A 20,064-nucleotide genomic window follows, 5' to 3' on the forward strand; every position below is an offset into this window, starting at 1 on the left:
TAAAATTTAAATACCTTTGCCTATAATTCTAACTCTGAAGGAAAATTTAAATACTTCCACAGTCTGACTATTTAAGAGTAGTACAATTTCATTTGATTCACCTTACTCTTTCCAAAGATATAAATATAGTTGTTATAACCACCACCAATGTCTTTACTCAACTAATCTCTGTCATCTACTTGGTCAGCATATGTGTGTATATGACATCACATAAAACTATTAATCATTAGTGATTATTGCTATGAACATATAACTATATTAATAGCTCTAAGTTTAGAAATAAAATTCACTAAAAATGTTGGGGAACTTTCTGAGGGCCCACCCACACATTTTAAATAACATTTACATTATGTTAACTTTCAAATAATTATGTTGTGATTGTAATCTTCTTTTGATACTTACATCAGTTTTAATCTGGGAAATAACTGCCCGCCAGAGTTGATTTCTTGAGGAAAAAATGCACGTTTTGCATTAATGTGGATTTAGAAAGTGGTTTGGCTCCTTCCTCTCTGACATGGGTGAGCAGAACAAATGAGTCCCTGTTGGTGGGAGTTGTTTCACTGTTTTTACCTCCTTTTGTGACAACAGTCTAAATCCACACCATAATTAGATTCAAATTGACTTTCTTATTATTTATTCTTCCTATAACAATGTCTTTTCACAGAGCCAAATGGTTTTGATCAAAATAAGTTCACAATTCCATTTTGTGAACAGCCTACACAGGGAACTTCCAATTAAAAACTGTGTTCTCTACTCTGCTACTTTGTCCTATGAAGGGTTAGCTTCTATTTGGGGATGTGTTCATTCAGAAAATGATGAGAAATTAGCAAAAATACTACTGATTCCAAATTCATGTTACATCATTTAAACTAGATCATTTCTGGTAGTTATTAAATAATCTTCTAGTAACTTATCTATGTGTTTACCAAAAATTTTTGCAAAATACAGTTTAAAGCATATTTTTTTTTTTAAAAAAGGAAAAAACAGACACTGTGTGAACTCCTTTCCCTAGGGGGGTAGTGTTATAAGTCTGAAGCAAAATTCAGGCTCAATGACACCTGTGCCAGTTTGTACACCTGGTAAGGAATGATCTTCTAGTTGTGTGTTCATTCACAGTTTTCACTCCTAAATGTGGATGAGAGTCTCTGAGCATTTCTCTCTCTCTCTTTCGCTCCATCACTGAACACAACCTGATCTTCCCATGTACTCAGCACCACAATTACCTCATTCTGGCTCAGAGTATGCAAACCATCTGTATAATGATGACTCCCAAATTTATATCCTTAACTTCAAACCCTTATATCAAAACATCTCTCATTTACTCTCCAATGTCTAATTTGCATCTCAAGCTTAATTAAGCCACTTAGCTATTAAGCTAATTCTCAACAAGGAGATTGAACACTGGTCTGCCCCCTGTTCAGGGCAGTGAGGCTGTCTGGGTAAGGGGATCAGCAATTTCAGTACAGGGACGGGGTAGTATGAGTTTACGTGAGCTTGGAGGATTTCAGTGTTTACCTCATCATGGCCATCATTCCCCAACCAGCAAAACAAACCTAAACACATGCATGCTTTTTTACAAAAATACATCTTTAAGAAAAGTTAATTGTTCGGATATTTACCCTGCCAATAAGACTATTGCTCCTCAGCCCTACTCATGAGGAAACTCAGTCCCTGCCCTGAGTGTTCCCTGCTCAAGTGGAGGTGGAGGGCATGGGTTACAGTTGTGGAAGAGGTGAGCATTCTCCAGATGCTAAGTGTTTATTAAGCCAGCATCTTATTCAGAAAATGTTTGGCAGTCTACTGTATTAAAAAAATGGTACAGAGTGTTTGATCATGGAAATAAAGTTTAGCAAATTAAATTAAGAGTCTTTATCTTTGTACACTAAAGGAAAAATGGAAAGAAAAAAGGTTTAATTTACATATTCTCTTTAAAATGTCAATCATAAACATCAATATTGTAGACTGAGGTATCCCATGTGTATGTTTAATTCTAATGGAAATATTGTGAACTAATTTTACCAAAAGAGCTCTTTAATTATCTCTATTGGAAAAACTTCAGCAAAAGGCAAAGTTCAAATACTAAGCTAATTTATAGTGGTTGAGAAAAGCTTAATGCCTAAAAATGGTGAAATAAATTTAGATTTATTATGGGTAATAATGGATAATCACAACCATTCCAATATATTCCATGATGGCATAGCATTACATAAGCTACATTATATTTATTATGAACATCTGGCATACTGTACACTATTCAGATAACTTTAATTAAACCAGCCTCCAAGCTCCCATATAATGCGATGGAGGTTGTGAAGAGGCAGAAAACAGTCTAGTGTGTTCAGGAATGACTCAGCCTTAGAGGCTGTCACATTCCAGGTTTATAACTATTCTTTTTACACAAGAGGGACTTAAGATAATAGTTTGCTGAACACTCTTAACCTCAGACCAAGACCTGTAACTTCTCCTACATAGTTCTTAGTGTGCTACAAACATTCCATTCACTGACTATGGTATCTGTTAGATTTTGTGCATAGAAAACCATGAGGTGCTGACCACTTTATGAGGCTCTCCTCTTTTCCCTCAGTAGTGGGCTGTTGCTGTAGGTGTGTGAGCAGGCAGGGAGAGGTTGCTACAGCACACTGTCATTCCACTCTCCTCTGTGTGTAGGAAGGGGGTGCAAGGACAAGGGTAGGTGTGGAATGGAGGCCTGGCACTGGGTACAGACTGAGAGATTGCTAAGCAATAAATATTTTTTAAACCCCATTACATGCCTGACTCTTCAGGTCTGGGAATATAGCAATGAACAAAATGGCCAAATACTTCCAAATTGGGATTTGCATTATAGTGGGGAGAAAGACAACATGGAAGATGAATGCTAACAAGTACTAAGAAAAGCAAGAAAATAGAAGGAAAAAAGATGGGAAATGAGAAAATGTGAAATGATAGTCAGGGGTCATAAGATAACATTTTAGAAAGACCTAAGCTTTGGCAGTAAGTTATCTAACATCCACACACATACATGTAAACACATATACCTGTGTTTTATGAATGCAGGTGTGTTTAAGCATATGTGCACATATACATTCACACATATAATTAATAATTCACCCATACACACATACACAAATGCATGCCCGCACATATACAAGCATGTGCATACATGAACACATGCACATGCACACACATACATGTGCACACACACAGATACAAATATATCAACAGAGAGGCACACATACATATACAGAGATACACAGACATATATGTGCACATGTGTGCTTAAGTATATGCATATTTGCCTTGCACACATGCATGGGCAAGCATATGTGGAAGCTGATATTTATACATGTATACATACACAAACATATGCATACACACAGATTTCAGTAGATCTTGAAGATGACTACAAAAAAAGATGAAAAGCTTTGAGGAACAACTCTTTGCCTTGTTCTCCTGGTTAAAGAGAGAAGCAAAGGTTCTTACTTTCCTTGAAAAAAAAAAAAAAGTAATCTACGTAGAAACCACTATGAATGTAAATAGAAAGCAGAGGCGCTTTGGTAGAAGCATGGGCAGAGCCCAGGTCCGATGACCTGAGACTCCTAGGATTCTCCAGATCCTATTTATGAAAAATAACACTTGTAAAATTAGAATTTTCTTCTTTAGCTGCATTTTTCCTAAAATGATATAAAGTAACAGACCTGTAAAATAAAATTGACAATGGTTTTTATTTAACCTATAAAATAATAAGATTTTTATAGGTTTAAAGAAAAATAAAGGTGTAAAGGCCAAGAATAGAGACCTCTGGTAACCCACTATCAAAGAGCTCAGTTCTTTATCTCCAGAGCATTGCTCTGACCTAGAATCAGAGGGCTAATGTTGAAAATCAAGAAGATGAAATGTACTGATTTTCCACCTAAACTATATAGAAAGAAAAACAACAAATAGAGCCATGTCTTTAGAATATAATATGATATTATTGTAAATGAGAAAAATAAGATCTGATCTTCCACATTATTTTTTTAGCAAGGAAAATAGAAAGAATTCCAGGGAAGAATAAAATTAGTATCCTAATTTGCAGTGTGAGGATCTCAAGAGATTTCCTAGCTGTTTACAATTACTGCAAATAAATGATTGAAGTACTATGATCATTTTAACTTTAAACAAAGAGGTGCCAAAAGAAATTAAGATGGGCAAGTATATCTATTTTCAAGTTTATATATTTTCTATATCTAACATCAAAATAATGTAAACCTCGGCATTCATTGACTAATCATCTTGTCATTGATTTGCAGCATTTTTTTAAACAAATGTGTACATATTCCATTTTGTTGGGAACTAGAAAACTGGAAGAAGTCACTGAAGAGTGGCATGGATTCCCTGGAAATGAGTCTTGTACAAGGACTCTGAGCTCTGTGTTTGTGAGGTCACTAGAGCACAGATCAGCAGTTGCTCTAGTCATGACTGTTCCTACAAAACATGTGATACTGATGTTCATGACATCATCTGGAAATATTGGAATATTGGAGCAGTGAAAGGCATAATTAGATTTGAATTAAGTGAATTTTCTCCTAATTAGAAAACTGTTTTCAAAGAATACTGATTAATTGACCAAAATCAGTAAAGATAAATGTTTAGTAATTTACTACCAGGTTCTGTTTTTGCATGTTTACCTTTTGATGGGTATTTGACTTGCTTCCATTTTTTTTGTTCTATCATAAATAATGCTTCCACGAACACTCACAGACAATTAGCCCTTGTACATGAAAATATTTTATTTTCTCTTGGGTAAATAACTACAAGTAGGGAGGCTCCCCAGTTGTTTTCTAAATTAGTAGTACTGATTTGCATTCTTACCAACAGTGAATTTGAGTCCCAGTTCCATTCCACCCTTGCCATCCCTTGGTCAAATCTTTTTACTCTTATCCATTTGAATGAGTGTGCAGTGGCATATCATTGTGGTTTTAATTTGTATTGCCCTAATGTACTGGGTTCTTTTCCAGGCAGTCTGGCTCTGGACTTCTCATTTCTAGGTTGAAATGCCCACATTTTCAACCTAGACTATGCCACACTGTCTCTTTTACCTTATTTATTATGATGCGTCATCAAATTGGCTGGGTTATATTTTGTCCAGCACTTTTCAGAATGGAAGTGTATGCTTATCTAGAGCTTGGGAATTGACTCAGACAGAAGCAGCAAAGGAGAGTATTTGATCTTAAAGTGGTATAAATTTTGGACCATGGGTTTAAATGTGATTGCTAGAGAAAAGTACAATAAAAATGTCATAACTTAGAAGTCCAAATGATATAGAATTGTTTCCTTGGCGTTCTTGAGATAGAAGAATGAGAAACATTGTTTTCAAGTTTATATAGGTGAGATAAATTCTGATATTTTTCACATCTTAAAAGGCATTTCTCTGGCCATCACCCTTGAAGGAATATAAACTTCTTGTTGTTAAAATGGATGTTTCTAGCCCTTTATAATCTTTGAAATCCTAAGTACACAGTTTATTTGTGAGTATTGTTAAATACTCTTCTCAAGTATTAAGCCTGTTCTGCATGTATATGTCCTTCTTCAGTTCATGAAATTTGTCTTCTATAATATTTTAGGTTTTTAAATTTTTCATTGTTTTTGTATCTTTAGAAACATCGACCATCCATTCTCTATCCTATCCTTAGCCTCTATTATCTTCTGTTAAATTGATATTCATATGCCTTTATCTTCATGGAAAATTCATTAAATTTTATTCTTTTATCATGGGTTCAATTTTTTGACATTCTTTCCTTCACTCATGTGAATTTTATTGCAGTTATTTAATTTTTAATTTTCTTGCAATCTATTTTATATCACTTTTCATTTTCCCTTTACCTATTTTGTTTGTCTACTTGTTTTTTCTATGCTACTGTTCTGGAGGTCATATTTCTTATACTCACCTCACAAAGTAAAACAATTTCCCAAGTTTTTTCTAACTTTAGTTGGATCAGTTTCATATTTCTTCAGCAGATGTATATTTTTCATAGAGCTTACATGTCTTGTATTTTTGTATATTTATCTCTTGTATTTGAAATTTATAAAACTTAGATCAACAAAATATTCACCTAAAGATGATATTATGTTATTATTGGCTATGTTCTTTGCTTATCACAGCAGTAATTATTGAATACCATTACTAAATTATGCTTTTCAGGCAGATGATTATGCACAGAACTAGGTTCAATTCTAAATTTTTATCCAGTGCTCACTAGTTGTGGTGTGGTGAGAACTGGATAATACTTTATCTCAGAATCATAATGGCCTCACCCTTTATTTTTTAACAGTCAATCATCCTAGAGAGTGCAAGCAAAACTATAACTTTCAGTGTGCATTGTTGAGTCATTCCTCATGTCTTGGATCTATCCATAGTGATGTGCCACAGCTGAATTGTGCTGCTTCTCTGGTCCTTTCCGCCACTTACTGCTTTCTATTGTTCACTGAATTGTGGGTGCTTCTTCTTCTGAAGGAAATATAGCAAAATTCTGCTCTGTTTGTCTCAAAAGGGTTACCTATATTTTAGAAGATTAGTCACATGGTTTGTCGGTTTCTCAGAACTCAGACATCTGAATCATAAAGATGAAAATATGCAAAGTTAATTAAAATTCTATAGAGTGATGACTTTTCATTTGGCAGTGCTTTATTTTTGTTCTTGAACTAAAATTCACATCCTGACATCCCTGGTACATGCAATGTGTTATAGGGAACAAGAAAACAATGGTTCCTATTGCTGGACAACCTGTGGCCAGGGCAGTAAGAACTTACCAAGAGACAACACCAGCTCAGTCTTCTGATATTCTAGAGCCCGTAATATCAGAGCACCTCAAATAGGCATTTATTACATTTTAATAGTCATCTAGTTCAGTTGATAAGGTCGTTTGATGACAAATGATATTAGAATGTTAAAGTATAAGGAAATATGAGGGTGGTCTGAGCCAAAGACACAAATACTGCAATTAATCATTTAGAATAAAGTTGCACAGTTTATGTTCACATAACTTAAAACAAATAATACACATTATATAAAACATTTAAAACAAAGAAAATTGAAAAGCACTTATTTTAAATATCAGACAAATTAATTTCAAAATATCGTGTGCTATAATTGAGTATATTTTATAAAGCTATAAAATACTATCATACCCAAATATCCAAATTTTTCCTCATGTATTTGAGTCATCTTAGGACATGTTCTCACTATGTGTGAAATATTTGTTGGTGAGGAAAAGGAAATGTTTACCCATGTGGTAATAAACAAGAAAAAACAAAATCTTATTCACATTTTAGTTTACCCATTTAATTGTTGTGGCCTTCCACTGACTGGAGTACTTCATCTAAAAGTAAAGAATAAGATCACTTCAAACTACAACTGTAAAAAAAGGGAAAACAAAAAAGAAAGAAACACTTCTTTATAAGAAGGCTTAATAGTTGTTGTTATTGTAAATTCTATTAAATTGAGTAACATAAAAAATGCAAAGCCAATTGTTTTTGTTGCCTATTGTCACATTAGAAAATACAACAAAACTTACTGATTTATAAAAATGATTTATATCTCATGGTTCTGTGGGGTTATTAAGAGGCTCTCCTGATTCACATGATGTTTGCTGAAGCATTGGGGTGGCTGGAAGGTCCAAATTTGCCCAATTCCCATGGCTGGCAGTTTGTGTGAACTGTCAGCTGGAAGCTCAGCTGGAACTATAAGCTGAGAGCCTTAGTTCTTCTGCATGTGCACCTCTCCATATGCTACTTGGGCTTCCTTACAGCATGACAGCTGGAATCAAGAAGGAATGTTCCAAATATAAGAGTGGAAACTGGCATCTTAGAAACATTCTCAGAAAACATATGGGCACACAAGGTCAATTCCACCACTTGATTTAAACAGATCACCAAATAAGCCCAGATACTAAAGATAAGAAAATAGATTCCTTTTCTTTATCAAAAGAATGGCAAAAAAATGTACCACCATTTTTAAAACACCAAAGACATTTTGTATTGCTTTCATTTTCTGCTTGTTTTTCAGAACACCTATTTTCCCCTCTGAATAATCTATGTAGAACAAAGGTTGTTTTGTTCTGTATACTAAGGCCTAGTGAGGTCCCAATTTTAAAGCTTATGTACATTCTTGATTTTATAAATAATAGGGATATAATTCATTATACATAATATAAATATAAATTAATATTTTCTTCATAAACCCAAGATACCATTTTATAATCCCCAGTTGAAGATCCACTAGCTTAAAATTTAAAATAAACTATTTTGTTTTCTCAACATACTAAAAATACATTAACTTACTTTATAAGTGCACCATACTATAAAGTAAGAACACTTTAAATTTATATAAAACAGAGGAAAACAAAATTAGAAAAGAACAAGTTTGGCAGTTAAGAACACACATATAAAACTACATGACATAAATATCTATAAACTTACAAAGGGTTGGTCACAAATTTGTTCTGAGGTTTCTGGTAATCAACAGAATAATAAAAAGAAAAATCTGGTCAATCTCTTCATGGTCTTTTTACAAAAGAAAATACCAACAATAAGTCAAAGTGTTAGAAAGAAACAAGACAAGTCCCGATTTTAAGACCAGAAATGATTTATTAAAGTTCATTAGGATGGGAGCCCGGGATAATGCCATATTCGACAATCTTAGCAACATCCTTAATCTCAACAGAATAATGCATGTCCAAGAGCTATAACTAGTACGTTCTCATGATAAAGGCCAGGAGCTCCATTCAAAGTTCAATAAAGGATATTGTTCCTCAAGAGGTCAACATGGCATAGCCTAGTGAACCAGCCCTGCTAAATTGACTTAAACCAAGAACAGGTTTTAGAATCTTCAAATGAAGACGACTGTACTTGAACAACAATAAAAAAGAAAGGAATAAAGTACAACTAAATTAAGTAAACAAATAGAATATTCAATGAATAACTGTGCTTCAAATTTCTCAAGCATCCTTCTCAGGTATGTCTTCTTTCTCTTAAAACTTTGACAGATCTTCAATGACAGGGAGGCTAAAATGCAGAGAAGTAAATACTAGGATGCAGCTATTCAATTTTGTCTGTTAAATGCAAACTCTAATGATTTATTAAACAAACTTTTGGGTAGAATGAAAACTGAAGTATCTTATACAACTTCAGGACACAGCAGAAAAAAACCCTGTTTTCACTCAGAAGGAAGTCTACAGCAGGGTTGGGATATAGTTTAATTATATGACTAGTTTATTTTCTCCACCAGAATGTTTAGTCCTTTGTCACACTTCATAAATATTCAAGAGTCCTTTTTTCCTCTCTATTTCTTCCTCTTTCAATTAGATAGTTTCTTTTTTATCCTTTCTGTATTGAATCATAGCTTTTCCCCTTACAGCGAGATTTCTTTGGATTGTGCAATTGAAACATTGTAAGTTTGTTTCCTTCATTATTCAAAGGGCTAATTACAATACCTAAGGAATCAAGATTACTGTTTTATCCATTTATAATAAATTTTATCCAAAATAATTCATATGTAACAACATTAATAAGTCTTAATATGTTTACCACTCTTCTTTATTAAGTTTGTAATTTTTAACTCTAAATTCCAAGTTTATTTAGAACAAGAGCTACTTATAACTTTAGTGTATAATTTAGTTACTAATCACACATTTCTTACAAAATCATGTGTTTGTTATAAGCATCTTCTGAAATAATCCTTGGTGACCACTGTGCCTCCTGATATTCAGGGACATGTTTAATCCTCTCTTCTTAAGTGAGGACTGAGCTACTTTGTTGCTTTTAATCAAGAGAATATGGCAATATCAAGTGGATGTACTTGGTGATTGGGCTCCACATATTGTGACATTAGTCTTTTTAGCACACTCACTTTCATGCTGCCTTTGGTGAAGCTGGCATGCTAAAGAGTCTCACATGGTGAGGGACAGAGTGGGGCTTCTGGCTAATGGTAAGCAAGAAACTTAGACTTTTGTTCTCAGTAGAACAACTCCCAAGGAAAAAAAAATCCTGCCAACAATTATGTAAGTAAGTGTGGAAACAGATCATTCCCTACTTGAGTCTTAGATGAGTCCTGGACATTGGCCAATACCTTAAAATAGCCTGTGAGAAACCTGAAGCAAGGGACCCAGATGAGGCATAATCAGATCCTTGACCTGCAAAAACTCTAAGATGTGACTGTGTTGTTCTAAGCCAGTAAATTTTGCAAAATTTGTTATGCAGCAAGAGAGAAGTAATACACTATCATACTTTTATCTTTTACTGGCTTCATTTAAAATCAATTTTTTAGAGACAACTCATAAAATGTAGTGTTCTCAACAGACTGGTTGAGATTTAAGACAATATTTTATTGAACTCTACCATATGGTAATGTTTATTCTGACTGCTCTGAACTAAAAAAGCTTAATAGTTTAATGTCATTTGTCAACATTAGATGCTTAATTTAGAACTTCATAGATACCACATTTTCCTAGATAAAAACTCTCAAGGCTGATGGATTTGTTTGCACAATTATTGTACTAAAGTGAAACAAACTACAAGCTTATTAGATTGGTTTATGTAAAGCATGATCCCATGCCAGGCTCATCCTACCAGAATGAGATGTCTATGTTTCTTATGCATTTGCTTCAGAAATAAGGTTTCAAAGTTATCTTTATTTATATTGACAACACACAATGTAGAGAAATGAAGAAATCATATCTCTATCTGATGCGGTCACCAGCCCCTAGTGTTCACTACATTATGGATGAGACGAGACACATTCACGTGGACTACCGAGTCCTGTGGAGGAAAAGGGATGGCCCTGCCACTCTCTCAGGAGGAGAGCACCATGACTCTTGCCTTGACAGGTTTTTATTGGGTTTTAGGAATACAGGTAAAGTTCACTAATCATTGTCAGACAATAAAGATGAAACAATAGATAACATACAAAGAACTCTGAGGGTCTATTCTGAGTCAGGGTCTGTTAGCTAAAGGGCTACAAAACTTTGGGAGACAAACTCATTTCCTGCTCAGACCCTCATCATTTAATTGAGAAAATTCTAAACAAAGCAATTTTCACAGGATTTTACATATTCTTTCTCAGGCCTGATCACCAGGTGAACCCACCCTTTTCAGCACAGGGCTGTACCACCCTCTGTCATTGTTTCAGGCTTAAGTCAGTCAGGGGAAGTAAGGCAGCCAAGAGATTAGGAGACTTCTTGCAAGACAGAATGAGGACTCAGGCTTTGTTAAAGCCTAAGGTGAAGGTCCATCACCCCCTTTCTCCATAGCCCCTAAGTCCTTCCCTGGGGGCCTCCCACATGATCGTGCCTGTTTTGGATCATTCCCCCCTTGGGGAATCTTACCTGATATTGGCTAACTGACCAAGCATTGGGGGCCAAGCAGGGTGAAGAAAAAGGAGCAGAAACAGAGATCCTGCTAGGGAGATAAGCTTTGTCTCCTTGGTTGCTTTTGGTCCAAAGGTCGCTCACTCAGCCTTAGCCTTGGGGGGTTACAGCTGCTGAAACCAGGTAGGGCAGTTCCCAACATTTATCTCTGGAAGATGTGCCCCTGACAGACTTTTTTGTTTAATTATTAGTGTTTTTGTGGCAGACATCTGTAAAGGACTATTACAGCATACTTTCAGGCATGTGTGTGCAGTGGCTGGTGGCAAACCACTGAAGCTTTTCCTATATGGAAAGTATAAATTATTTTAAAACATCTTTTTTACAGAAAAATTCCACATACTATATGTAATGTACCCACACCCCCAGATGATGGAACTTAACCTCCTGCTCTTTGAGTGTGACCTAGGCTCACTGAATCCCTTCCAAACTGTACAACCTGGAAAGGGAACAGCAACTGAGAGTGGAAAAACCCAGTGATACCACCCGAACCAAGTGCCCTAGGTTGACACACCAGTGATGCCATGTGGTACCATGAACCACCTGATATGAGATGGTGAAAAAGCACCAAAGTCAGTCCTGTGGTTGTCTTGCCCCAAATCTGTAACTCCAATCTAACAACAGGAAAACATCAGATTGACCCAAAGTGAGGTTCATGTTACAAAATACTATTTCCGTACTCGTCAAAACTCTCAAAGTCATAAAAACAAGAGAAGATGGAGAAGCTATTATTCATCAATGGAGACACAAGGAATAAGGCAGAGTATCATCCTGGACTGGATCCTAATATAGAACAAACATCAGTGAAAATATGGGTAAAATTCAAATATAATCTGTGGTTTAGTTAATAATATTGTATGAATATTATTTCTTTGACAAATATGATATGGTTATGAAATGTGTTAATGTCAGGAAAATCTAAGTGAGGGGCATGCAGGGACTCAGTGTTGTCTTTGCAACTTTTTTCTAAACCTAAATTTAATCCAGAATAAAACCTTAAAATATTATGTTACATTAGCTGTTTATACTAATTGAAAGAATGAGTAGAAATTTATCTTTGTTGTTTGGGAATAAAGTATGGGACCCTTCCTAACTGCTTTGTCCAATTTAAACCAGTTTTAGTTATGTATTAATTTAGCATGCTTAAATGGGTTTAAAAATAACATTTGCAACCAAAGACACAGACTGGAACAATTACTGTTTGGTTTAGAGATTAACACATGGAAAAACAACACGATTTTAATGCCTCCAGACACACCTTACTGAAAATATTTTAGCATTTTGGTTTAATTAAATTGAGTGGGAAGCAAAGGAACTTAATTACATGCCTGATAAAATGTCCAGGAGGCTTCAGATTTCATTTTCTTTTGCTGTTTTGTGGTGATCATCAGAAGATTGCAGATTTAAGCCCAAATCCAACAATGTCAAGAATCTTGAGTGAGGCTAACCACAAGTTACATAAATGAGACAATTAAGCCATTGAACAAAGAATTCATTCACATTTTTCCTGTTTTTTTTTCTTTTATCGAGTAAGTTATTTATGATTCTTGTTGAAAAGGCCTAATACCTGTGGCTAGGGATCATCGTTTAGGCAGCCTTCCAGATGGCATCCTCGACCAACAGGGAAATTTGAGAAGCAGCCCACATAAACCACTTATTCTAGTCTCAAAATCCCAGCCATTGTTTCGTTAGGAACTCAAGTCTAGCCTATGTCAGTGCATAAATGGACTTTACTAACTAAAGAGCATCTGGACTCCGCATTGCATTGCAATCTTACAGTATAGTTTAATCACCCTTGAATCTTTCTTTAAATCGATCATCACAATATCTCCATACCATGCAGCAGGTCCAGGGGGACAGAGATGCCACTTGCTTTTCTTAAAGGAAAACAACCAAAATGGTAAATACTGGCACAAAAATCTATAATTATATTGGTTTAGGCACATTTATTTATTTGTTTATCTTTTATTCAACCTTTATTGCAATATAACTGGCATAAAAATTAAGATATTTGAAAGGTACATTGTAGTAATTTGATATACATAATACATTGTGAAAAGATCACTACCATCTGGTAAGTGAACATATCCATCACCTCACATATTTGCATTTTGCGGGGTGAGAACATTTAAAGTTTTATTTTCTTAGAATATTTCAATTATACAACATAGTCTCATCACTTACAGTCACCATGTTTTACATTAGATTCTTGGACCTCATTCATATTATGGTAAAAGTTTCTACCCTTTTATCAGCCTCTCCCCATTTTTGCCAACCCTTCAGGCCCTGGAAACTACTTTCTACTCTCTGTTTCTTTGAGTTTGTTATCTTTTTTAATTCCACATCTAAGTGACATCATACACTATTTGTTTTCCTCTGGCTTATTCTACTTAGCATAATGTCCTCCAGGTTCTCTCCTGAAGTTGCAAATGACAAGATCCCCTTCTTTCTCATGGTTGAATAATATGCCATTGTGTATATGCACCATGTTTTCTTTATTCTTTCATCTGCTGATGGGCACTTAGTCTGTGTCTGTATCTTGGTTATTGTGAAAAATCCTGCAAAATCATGAAAGTGCAGCTATCTCTTTGATATCCTGTTTTCCTTTTTTGGATATATACATAGACATTTTTTTAGAGAAATCTCCATAAGGTTTTTCCTAGTAGTTACCTCAACTTATATTCACACCAGTAGTAAAGTGCATTTAAATTTACCAAGTTTAAAAGTAGAATATAATATTCAGCACTTTTGAAATTTTAATTGAGGTGTAACTAAAGAAATTATAACATCCAGGAAGTAGTGTAATTGTGCAGATTAAACCTTTCCTTTGTGCTTTCTAATTCATAATTAAGTTATAGGACTTATAAATGTATTTTAAGGGTTTTACAGAGATTATTGGATTTAGAATCATTGTGCAGAATAACAATAAAGTTAAATGACCTATTTAAGTCCCAGATAAAGGCCTTATTCTCAGGAATAGATGGTTTCAAAGCCCTTAGGCACAAAATTAAATAGACCAAGGAAATAATAGATTCAAACATATACATTGACATAACTGATGGATCTGACAGTCTTTCACATCAATTTTCTATATTTCTTTCAAAAGTCTTGGAGGTAAATTGAATACTTTCCTGATTGTTGAGCAAGGCTTTGAAAACTAAGGCAGTGCCCTATATTCTTAGTTAAATTTTAATGGCCCATTTCATTAACACATTATATACCCCACCCTTCTCCCCACGGAGAAGTCAGACATGCATTGACTGGATTGTCACCACGGGTGTAATGACTGTCATTGCAGGTGCCCAGACTTAGCAACTTCACACTAAAGAAGATCTTCAAAGAAATGGTATAGATTTAGCAAACACATATCTAAGTTTTCTGAATTATTCATGCTATAAAAATATAATGGTCCCAGTCTATGGAAATGTGTCACATGGACAAAATTTTTAATAAGGTTGTGTGTTCTGTAGGTACCTTCTATTTGTTCAATGATATGACACCCCAGACTGTTTTAAACCAGCACTGATTTGTTTAATTGCCCCTCCTGGTGAGAAATATTTCCAGTTAAGGCAAGCTAGACCTTCAGCATTTTCCCGTTGTGTTAGATCATAAAAGAAAGCAAAGTTATATTAGTATCAAGGAAATAGCCTTATGATATGTTACAAATAAGTTGACTAGACCATTTCAGCTGCTTCCACATGGGTTTCGCTTGCATGTCGTACAAAGTTAGAGGTTAGAGTGTTTGGACTAGCATCCCCGTTAATTTGCTGCAGTGATAACTTCATCAGATTTCAGTTGAAATATACAGATTACAGGAGTAAGTTCTCTATAGCATCCAAATGGGCTCCTCCTGCCCTTCTCCTGTGGTTAATTATCAGAACAAGAAGAGGGGCAAGGAGAGAGGCACCCAAGATTTGCTCCAGAGATATTTCAGAGAAATTGTCTCCATATGAAACATGGTCTCTTAGATGGGGTCCTGGAATAACAAAAGGACATTAGTGGAAAAACTAGATACAGCTCAGTTCATGTGGATTTTAATTACAGTACACCTGTATCAGTTCCTCAGCTGTGACAAACAAACCATGGTGAAGTAAAATGGTGACAAGGGGGGAAATTGGCTGTGCAGTATATGGGGACTCTGTATAAGCTTTGCAACTTTTCTGTAAACCTAAAATTATTCCAAAATACAAATTTTATTCCAGAAAAAACATTAGGAAGTCTTAATGGTACAGAAACCCCCACACTGAACAGGTCACATAGGGCTATGCTAATACTGAGAAACTTCCAAAAAGTCCTCGTGTGGATACCAGATGAATAAAAAGCTAATTACAGTTATAAGTTATACTGGAACCTCCACTGACACATCCAGCCTATCAAAAACAAACCCAACGCAATGTAATATTGTCTACACGGCAAAATGCTATATAACACTTGGGGAATGAATGAAAACTGGTAATATTCATAAACTCAAAAATATAAATAAGCATTCACTGAGTATCCAAGTTCAGTGTTGAGAAAGCCATGTACTGGTTGGTTCTTAGGGCCTATTGTAAATTTGATTACACCTGAGAAAGGACTGACAGATTAAAAACCCCAGCAGTAGAATCTCACATAAGGCTCCAAGGCCATGCAGCTGTAGTGCCTTACTTTGAATAGGTGCCTGCTCCTCTCTCAGCCGTAGTGCCCTGTGGAAAGGAATCTTTCCAACAATAAGAAACACTAAGAGAAAAATGCATTTCTTCATCATGCCTGTGTTTATCACACTTTTACTATGTGCACAATACTGTGACCATCAGGAATACAAAAAATTAATGAGGACCTCACCCTTGAGGAGCAATTAGTCTTGTAGTAACATATAAATGACAAATCTCAGGACAAATGGAGGGTGAAAGTGTGGGCATTAGGACATTCAGAGACAAGGTACCCTGGTGTTAAGAAAACCACTAGTGTCCATATTATGGGCAACAGTGAATAATTCTGAGTTGACGTCAAACAATTTAGCCTGTAGACCTGGCCTATATCTCATTTTTTCCTCTTATATTAGAGAAAGTATCTTGCCTCCTCAACATAGTATCCAAACAAACCAGGCAAACAAACTGTTGTGAAGCATGCTGAGTCCTTTGAATGAATGGAATTATAAAACTGGAAGCCAGCATTACATCTTGGGTCAATGGTATTTATAATATGCATTTAGCACTAAGGACAATATTTATAAATGAAGGTTTTGAAAAATAATAAGAGCTAGAGGTGGCTAATTCGGCACTACACGCATGAAATACTATCATATTTTGTTGGCTGCCCAAGGCTTGGGTTGATCATAATATTCTTTAAATGTTTGATGTGGGTTTTTAAGAGCTTCTGAATAAAGCATTGATCCAACCAAGAAATTTTCATAATGAATTTCCTACTCAGATTGGGATTCCTGATGCAGGCTAGTCAGACATGGGCAAGAATGGATGCCTCGTGTCACCCATGTCAACCACAGCTTCTCCTCTTTTTTTTTCCCCTTTTCATTCTGGTGGTCTTTTTTCCTGAACCTAAACCAATAATAATGATCTACTTACACGACCTGTTCTGTATATCTGTCATATTAAAGTCGAGGCTGTTTGTTTATCATCCTGTGATCTATAGCTTTCTATTAATTTAATTATACTAAAAGATCTTAAAAGCCTTGGGCTAAGTAACATGTCAATTAGAAATGAGTTTAACTTGGAATAAATATACATTTAATACTTGTAATTTATGGCTTTAAATACAAACAAAGCCTTCACTATGACACAATCTATTATTAATTGCTCCGATGCCCAAAGTCCAATTAAGAAAATCCATTTATATTTTTTTCAGAGAAAGTCAATGTTCATTCCTCATAGGAAGTACTAGATGCCTCCATTTGCCTCTCTCGTAAACCAGTAACGCCACAAAGCACTTGTGTGTGTAATGAACTATGTCATGTGTGAAGTGAGGGGGAGGGCAGAAGGGAGATAAAGCCGGTAGTGAGGGCTCACATCTTTGAAAAAAAAGTAACACCCAGACAAATGCAGGGCTTATATAAGTGTTTTCAAATAAAATATGATTAGACCCTATTACAGACTAGTTAACTGCCTTTTTATGAAAGTATTTGACTTCAGTAAGTGAAACTCAGGTATACATCTTAACTGCAACATTAGTATGTTCTCAGCAATTACATGTGGCCTTAAAACAGCTCTGCTGCCAGCTTTTTTTCAACATGTGTAGGAAAAGTTACACATAAAAATGTCAGTCTCTGCACTGAGAAAAGATAGTTAATGCTTGGGGTTGCATTTTATGGCAAAAGTTATAAATCCCTGAGAAATAACATTTATAGTGGAAACCCTGACACAGTATTTTATGCACTTATGTTATCCACAAAAGAGACCTTAGGAGTTTAGAAATTGTAATGTGTGAGGTTATAAACAAATATATTCAAAACAATTTTAATGGTTTCCATGTTATTTCAAACCCCACACAGACAGCAGAAAATGCTTCATATCTTAGTTGTGATCTTCAAGTGAAAATGGCCATCCAAACATAATTTTTAAAACCCAGGCACCTCTAATTAGCATTATTATATTTTCTATTAAATGCTATACAAGTTAGTTATGCTTTCCAATGTGATGGATACCAGGCTTCTCTAAAATCTGTAATACAGCTCAACAGAAACCCTATTCTGCGTAAGCGAAGTTGTGGTCTTGTTTTATAAATTGGAGATGTTGGCTCTACTCTTGCTGCAAAACGTTACGGTGCACCCTGTGTTTCATCCATCACATTTAGGAGAGCAAACTCTGAGGTGCTTACCCCTTCATCAAGGTCCCTACCTTCAATGTGGAAATACCTATCATAGCACGGTATGAGGCACAGCCAAGATAAGCCACTTAGAGTACTTGGCAGGAGATTAGCACCCAGTAAATGGTAGATATCATTAGTCTAAACAAGTGTTCACATCTTAATGACATTTAGAGACATAGAAAGTAGTATTTTCATATATCATTTATCAGGTTAAAGATGGAGTCATATGTGGAGCTTTTGCAGGTGTTAAAGTTTGTGGTCAATTTGGCTTCTCATATCTAATTAAAGAAAAGAAATGAGTTAATCAACATATCAGGACAGAACACAGATCTCATCTTCCCCAATGTAATATTCTGTCTCTTGAAATGTTAACTTGATTCTTTCATCTAAAAATGCAAGTATAAATCATTTTAATAAAAGTATTCTCATAGTGGAAAATATATTTCAGAGTATGGACAAAACCTTGGTTATTTAAACCAAGATAAATTTACAAAACAGAAGCACTGCTTTTCCTAAGCCATCAGAACCTGAGCAGAAATTACACAGATGTTTAAATTTTACCAGTGAGAGAAGATTTAGGCTGTCAAATAAAATGATGCCTGGATTAACTAATTTAGTGAGATCTGGATTTAATGATTTAATGATGATACACACACATATTTAAGTATATGTATTAAATACATATATAAGTATATATGTATTTAAGTATATATTATATACGTGTGTGTATATAAATATGTAATATATACTTAAAAAAGTAGCTTCCACAAGGTTTTGTTTTATAACTTTATTCTAATATAAAACATTAATGCATGTTTTTTGCAACATTTTATCAAATGAAGCGTTTAAATTTTAAATTCAAACAAATAGAGTTCTTGCATTTGTCATTGCGTTGGATTTTGTTACTTTTCATGTTGTAATGTACATGGAGATCACACTTCTTTCCTAGGAGGACAAAGAGGCCATCCTTATGGGTCTGGGTTATGGAATATGGGGCAGGCTGTGAAGGAGGCCAGGGAACGTCTCCTCCTGCTGGTTATCCTATGGGGAACATTATCTCCATGCCCAATATGAAAAATTAGTTGTCTGACATAATAAATTGATATATAAATAAACAGATCAATAGCTTTGGAATTTATGCTAACATGTACGTATTATTATTTAGGAAGTTATCACAGAAAAGTAATGAAATCATGAAATGGGGGGGGTTGTAGTATTGCTATGACACCTGGAAGTCGTTGGGAAAGCCCAGCTGTTTATCTACTAACTATGTACTTACTGAGAAGCTGGGTTCTCCAAGTCTAGAAATATTGACATACTTATAAAAATTAGATTATATAAAGTTTATACACAAATAAAGTGTAGGCAACATTTATGAAATATAATAAAATTAATAATTTCAAAATGTCACATTTAATGTATGATTTATTTTAAAGTGCTTCAATTTAGTTACTATTTTAATGAGGCAATAGATTTATAATTCAATAAACTATTTTATTATTATAACAACATCTTGAACAAAAATAAACATTGCAAGTGGAATAATGTGATTATAATAAGCTATATATGTGCACGTTCCCATGGGTTGGAGAGAAGTAGGTTTACAGTTGTGAGTACATAAAACACAGAGCTTATTCTTGTGTTATTAATTATTGTATTAATTTTATATAAATGACTATAAACCTACTTTTGCCCAACCCTGTACATCTACCTTGAGGGTTATGTGTCCCCTATAATATATATGAAGGGGAACTCCAAAAAACTGGGATTATCTTCTGGTGGGCAGGCACCTTGTAGTAAAGGCTTCCCCCTCTGGGTGAGTGTTCTGGGAACACATCTGTGTCAGTGTATGTACCAGCTG

Source organism: Phyllostomus discolor, chromosome 3 (genome assembly GCF_004126475.2).
Source record: "Phyllostomus discolor isolate MPI-MPIP mPhyDis1 chromosome 3, mPhyDis1.pri.v3, whole genome shotgun sequence".
Classification (NCBI taxonomy): Eukaryota; Metazoa; Chordata; class Mammalia; order Chiroptera; family Phyllostomidae; genus Phyllostomus; species Phyllostomus discolor.